The sequence below is a fragment of the Condylura cristata genome, unplaced genomic scaffold (assembly GCF_000260355.1).
Source record: "Condylura cristata isolate star-nosed mole 26May11 unplaced genomic scaffold, ConCri1.0 scaffold00002, whole genome shotgun sequence".
NCBI classification, from domain to species: Eukaryota; Metazoa; Chordata; class Mammalia; order Eulipotyphla; family Talpidae; genus Condylura; species Condylura cristata.
In genome coordinates this window covers 85,430,842-85,437,290 of record NW_004567103.1, presented here as the reverse complement: position 1 = coordinate 85,437,290, position 6,449 = coordinate 85,430,842, and positions in this window count along the sequence as shown.

The following is a 6,449-nucleotide window of genomic DNA, read 5'->3' as shown; positions in this document are numbered from 1 at the left end:
ATAAATAAATAAATAAATAAATAAATAAATAAATAAATAAATAAATAAATAAATAAATAAATAAAACAAATGATGTTGATGATGTGGAAAAAACAGAACCCTTTTCCCATAACTGGCAGGAAAACTAACTGTCTACCCACTATGGAAAACTGTTTCTGACATTCTTCAGACTACTAAAAATGGATCTACAAAATGGCCTAGCAGTTCTACTCCTAAGGATCTACTAAAGGACACAAAAATATTAATTCAAATATTGAATTCAAATATTCAAAAGGAAACCTGCACTTCTATGTTCATTGTGACTATTTACAATGTTAAGATATGGAAACAACCTAAATATCCAAACAGATGACTGAATTAATGTGGTATATATACAAAATGAAATATTATTCAGTAATAATGAAAATTAAAAAAAAAAACATGCCATTTGCAGCAACATGGATGTAGCAGGCAAACTATAAATCAGAGGCTTACAGTAGAGGAACAGGAGGGAGCTTGATCAAAACAGGAGAGATAGAACACAAAACACTACGGTGAATGTTCATAGGGTCACTTGGTGGTGGGAAATTTAAATGGGATTACACCTGAGAGGAAAATTCAGACATTAAACTAAAATTAACAATGATATAAAATATCTAATAAAATAAATACAATAATGAAAAATATTGTAGTGCAAGATTCTATACTAAATCATGAATAAGAAATGCACAAAAGAAAAAAGAATTGCACAAATGAATAAGAAATAATTATAATTTCCAACAGGATCTAGTATTCAAACACATAGATTAAGATGTAATATTAACTAATTATAATTATTGAAGTGGAAATTATGGAAGTAATGAATTAAAAAATGATGTTCATTCTGGTTCATTCTGTCAAAGTGGGAAGAATAAAAACAATTTCTGTAAAGATTTTGGTGATTTTTTTTCATTTAATAATTCCCTAAGTTCAGTGATAGTGTAACTCAAATCATAAACAAATAATAACCCCCTCATGCCAGAAGCTGTCATTTAAATGTTGTTGCAAATGACAAGAATTTTGTCTTTGTGTGTGTGTGTGTGTGTGTGTGTGTGTGTGTGTATCTGAGTGGCATTCCATTGCACATCAATGCCACATCTTCTTTATCCATTCATCTGTCACTGGGCATTTAGATTATTTCCAAAATGAAGCTATAGTAATAGAATTGCAATGAATATGTACAAGTGCATATCCCATTTTCACCTAATGGTTTTGTATTCTTCAGACACATATTTTGGAATTACTAGGTCATATGGTAGATCAATTTTTAATATTTTCAAAAGTCTCCATAATTTTTTGCACATTGGTAGGGTTTTTATTCATTCACACCATCACTGTATAAGGATTCCTTTTTCTCAAAATACTTTCCAAAACTTCTTGTTTCTGGTCCTCTCAGCAGTGTATTTCAGTAGATCTGCCTGCTATGCTCCTCACTCTCTCTGGTGAATCCACTCACTGCCCCTACACCCCATTTCTGCACCTCCAGTCTTTAATGAACAACTATATCACACTCTAATAAGTAAGTAAGTAAGTAAATAAGTAAGTAAGTAAGTAAGTAAATAAATAAATAAATAATACATTTCAATAATTGGAATTATTGGATTCCAAAGGATTCTGTGGCACAGAAGATCTATTTGTATTTTCACCAAACACAACAATCTTTAGATAGTTTGCTGTTGCACATGAGACTATAATTAACCAGGTATCTGTCATTAAGCCTATTATTAACTCATCAGCTCAAATGCCCAATTAGGAAAAAATGGGTTTCATTAACTTGCTCAAGGGTTTCTTGTCAAGACAACTCTCAACCTATAAATGATTAGTTGTTTTCTTGAGATCATCCTTCCTTTCATTTGTCAGTAGAAATATGTTTCACCCTTGAGGAATGACATAAAGCTCCAAAAATATATTACTGTAGGTGAAATTCACATTTCTAATGCTATTTGAATATATATACTTGCTAGGCAGAAATCATTTGCTCAGATAGCCAAGTGTGTAAAATATTTATTTCTAGAGGGGAAGAAAAGCAAGTGGAGTGACATACAACAGCAATAAAATGTGCCTTCATGAAAGGTTTCATTCACATCAGCATAAATGTGGCCAGAAACAGAATAAATTTTGTATAGAAATAAGTAGAGGGAGAAATGTGCTAAGATATTTATCTGAGAGCAGCATACTATAACACTGTTATGACATCTTCCTGTCCATTAGCAAATTTTGACTTTCAGTTGTAAAACATCTACATATGTAGCAGTGAGAAACCAAAGATAGAAGTGGCCCTGTTGGGCCATTTTAAACTTGAGATCATGTCTATGACTAGAGAGGGGAAAATAATTGAGCTAAAATAGATGTTTTGAAGCTATGTAACTGTCCATAGTTTCTTGCTTTTTTGGCATATTATTGCATGATACAGAGCTTTTAATATAACCATATATATTGTAGAAAAATATATTTTTGACATGACTCTGAGGATTAAAGAAACGTGAATAATTTTGTCTGTGTTTTCTCATTATAAATATTAAAGGAAGTCATCAAGCCAAACCTGCAGGTTATTACTGATGGGGTAGTATATATTTTCAACCTGTCATTTATTTGCACTCTTGTTTAGTAATTAGCATGAGGTCTGTGATGTTATGTAAGTAGTCTCTAGGATGGCTTTCAGTGAGTTCCAACTCTTGGTATTCATTTCTTTTTCCAAGTTTCCCTGTGGCTTGGTGCTGTAACTCATTGCTGTCATCCAGTAATGGAAAACAGCAAAAATGATGAGATGTCACTTTTAGCTTTTGTTTGTAAAGGCTATTATTTCCACCTATGTTTTAAAAATAATTTATTATTTAATTGTGTGGAGAAGAACTTGGGTATCGGCAAGAAATGGGAGGTGAAAGGATTCATCAGAGACAGAGTGAGGGGCAGAGTAGTGACACAAGCTATGCGACGGCTATCGTCTGACAGATTCCGGGTAGCTCAGGGAAGCTCAGACTTTCCACGCTAACTTATGTTATGACCTCCCTTTTTTGTATAATCGTAATATCAAAATATTCTGAGCAACTTTGAGCTTACTATTGGATTGCCTCAGCCGCATAAGACCTGCCTGCCCTGACAAGCAAGTACTACAACAGGGTGAGAAATTCCTCTGAAGTCATAAGTGACTTAACAACTGGCTGATCAATAAAAAAGCAAACGGCTGTTTCTGCAAAGTCTCTCACTGCCAGATGGAGGAAAACCCAAATCTTACCATTCTACTATCTCACCTAGCCTTCTATTCAGCTTCTACAGAATTACTCAAACTTCCTACTGTCTGGCTTTAGATATGGAAATTCATCCAGGTTGCCTGTTTTAGAGCTAGTCAAGCTTTTAACCTTCTATACCTCAAAGTAATCTACAAAGTCTTCTTCTAGCTAGTCTTTCAGGATTCTACTCTCTGGTCTTTAGATAAGGAAATTTGCTCTCCTATTCAGAGCAAATTATGCTTTCTATTGTCTCGACCTCAAGGAAACTCACTTAAAACCTTTTAGCAAGTTTCTTCAAAGAACTTTTCCAAAACTTGATTTGCAAGAAAATTCCTCTTCCTGACTCCCAAGATGTCTAAGGTAGAAAAAAACCATCAAATTATAGACAAGGTTTAAAGGACTTTATTCTTATCTATCTTTACTATAGTAATATTAGTCTTAAACTTTGTGCACCTATGTACCTGTTTTTTAACCTTGATTGATTTTAGAATGTTATAATCTCAAGTAAAGGTCAAAACAACCCCAGTCTATTCTTAGAAAAAAGGTGATGGTGATCTCACCACCTTTCATATGCTAATGTCATCCCTCTGCCTGCTTGAAATGTATAAAATAAACCTCTGCTGAAGGTGGAAGAGGAAGATTTGCACCCAACTCCAACTCCCATGTCTTCCTCACACCAGCTCCTCTCCCCTCTCTTGGAATCTCTGCACGTTGACGCCTTCCCATCTTAGGGTCCTTCCTGTGTTGCCTCCAGACACCTCAAAAGTTGGAGCCTGTCTCCGACAGAGTAGGAAGATCTACTAAATACACTGCTGTGGCCAGAAATCTACCATAGGCCATAGGCCATGTTGATAGTACTGAGATTTAACCCCTAGACCACTGGGGAGGACCAATTTCCATCTTCCTTGTCATCTTTCATTCCCTTGGTTTTCATCTGAAATGTTGTGAGATATCCTATTAATAGTAATGCGGACAATATTTAATGAGGGACTTAGCACTTCACCTTATATTCTGCAAATACTTGAACCATGTAAGAAAGCCTGGACAAGTCTTTTTCTTGTAAATTAGCATCAATATCATTGTACTGTAGTCAATAGCATGATTGAGCCTTTGTGAGAAACCCTAAGCCAGATCCATTCACAAATAATCTTGCCCAGATTCCTGACTCTCTGAATCTGTGAAGTAATATATACATATTGCATAACATCACTAACTGTTGAGATGATGTGTTCCATAGTAATATACTACTAATATAAGTTGTCTTGATATTATAGGAAAGAAGAAAAATTGAAGACATTAGTAAATCAATAATTGATTCTGAATGTCTATTTCGACACTAGAATGTTGCTAGAGCACATTTTTAGGCTTTCTCAGACTTTTGAAATACACTGTCCTATGGTATTATCTCATCAACACCTTTGAAAGGAACAAAGCTGGCTGCAATGATAGCAAATAGTGCTCTAGATTTTCAGGGTTTTGTTTTCTGAGTTTATATCATACTGATAAAATTCTTATCTAAAGCCTTCCACATTTTTTTAATTTATTTTTTATTTTATAAATACATTTTTACATTGTTTTTTTTTTTTTATCAGAGTTGTAATCCCCATGGACTTCTCACCAGGACTTTTCCCATGTTCCATCTCAATAGTCCCATTTGCTCCTCTGATCTGTTTTGACCTCATTTCCCTCTCCTCTACCCTAGAATGTCTCTGGTTTGTAGTTGTTAGTTGATGATCTTTTTTGACTTAATTACTTGTACTTTATTACAATTGCTATATGTGTAGATAGATAGATTTGTTTAAAATAGGACAGTGATAAACATAAGAGTGCAGGTGTCCTTTCAAATTATTGTTTTTGTGTCCTTTGTGTAGGACCTTAGGAGTGGAATTGCTGATCATATGCAAGCTCAATTTTTAGCAGTTTGAGAATCCTCTACACAATTTTTCATAGTGGATACACCAGCTTGCATTCCCACCAACAGTGTAGGACAGTTCGTTTTCTGCATACCCTTGCCAACATTTAGTGTTGCTTGTTTTTTTTTTTTGTTGTTGTTGTTTGTTTTGTTTTGTTTTTTGTTTGTTTGTTTGTTTTTTATGTGCCCTTTTCACGGATGTGAGGTAGTATCTCATTGATTTGCATTTGTAATATATTTGTATATTACAAGTATTAAAATGGTGATGAGACTCAACAAATATATAATGAACAACCTTATCAAAGAATGGACAGAAGAGCTACAAAAACACTTTTCCTGTTTGTAGATAGCAAACAGGCATATATATAAAATGTTTTATTAACACTTGTAATAAGGGGAACATCTGCCACATTGTTTTTACTTGCTATTTGCTTGTTTTCTGTTCTGTTTGGTATTTTTCCCCTGACCTCTTTATAAAAGAATAATTGGCATATGTAAAGATGTTCATATTTAATATAAATAAATCAATGAGCTGGGAATAACTATGCAGTTATCACTACCATCAAGGCCATAAACAATTCCAGTGACCACATGTTTTCCCCTCACCCTTTATTTTCATGTTTGTAAGTTCATAAGTGTTAACAAGATTTAACATAAGCTCTAACTTATTAGCCAAATTTAAGTATATGATATAATATTGTTAGCTATAGGCATTATGTTCTGCAGTGAAACTTTAAAATGCATTTCATCATTTTATTTTTGTTTGTCTTAAAGATCACCAAAGCTAGGCCCTCCCTGATGGCACACCCAGTTAAATCATAGCACTAAGAAGCTAAAGCCAAGTTCAGCATGATTTAGATCCCGCCTACCCTGGAGTGGATCCCACATGGTGAGACAGACCTCTCCTGACTCACCCTCTGCTCCCCTCAGCAGTTAGCCAGGTCTGCTCCCACTCTGTCTCTGGTGAATCCTCTCACTGCCCCTGCACCTGTGGCCTGTACCTAGCTCTGTATGCATAAATAAATAAATATTAAAAAAAAATCAAAGCTAACTGTATTGAGAATCAAGATCGAGTCAAAAAATCAGTACAATTTTGATAAAAACAATAGATTATTTTTATTTTAGTAAATTTATTTATTTTCCTACATCATTGATCACTTTTGTACAGTATTTGAGTACCTCAGATATAGTTCCCAAAGTTCTCCTACCATCATAGCATTTGTGATCATCACCATTTTCTCTTGTGTTCTTCTCACTCCTTCCCTCTACTTCAACCCCCATACTGGATG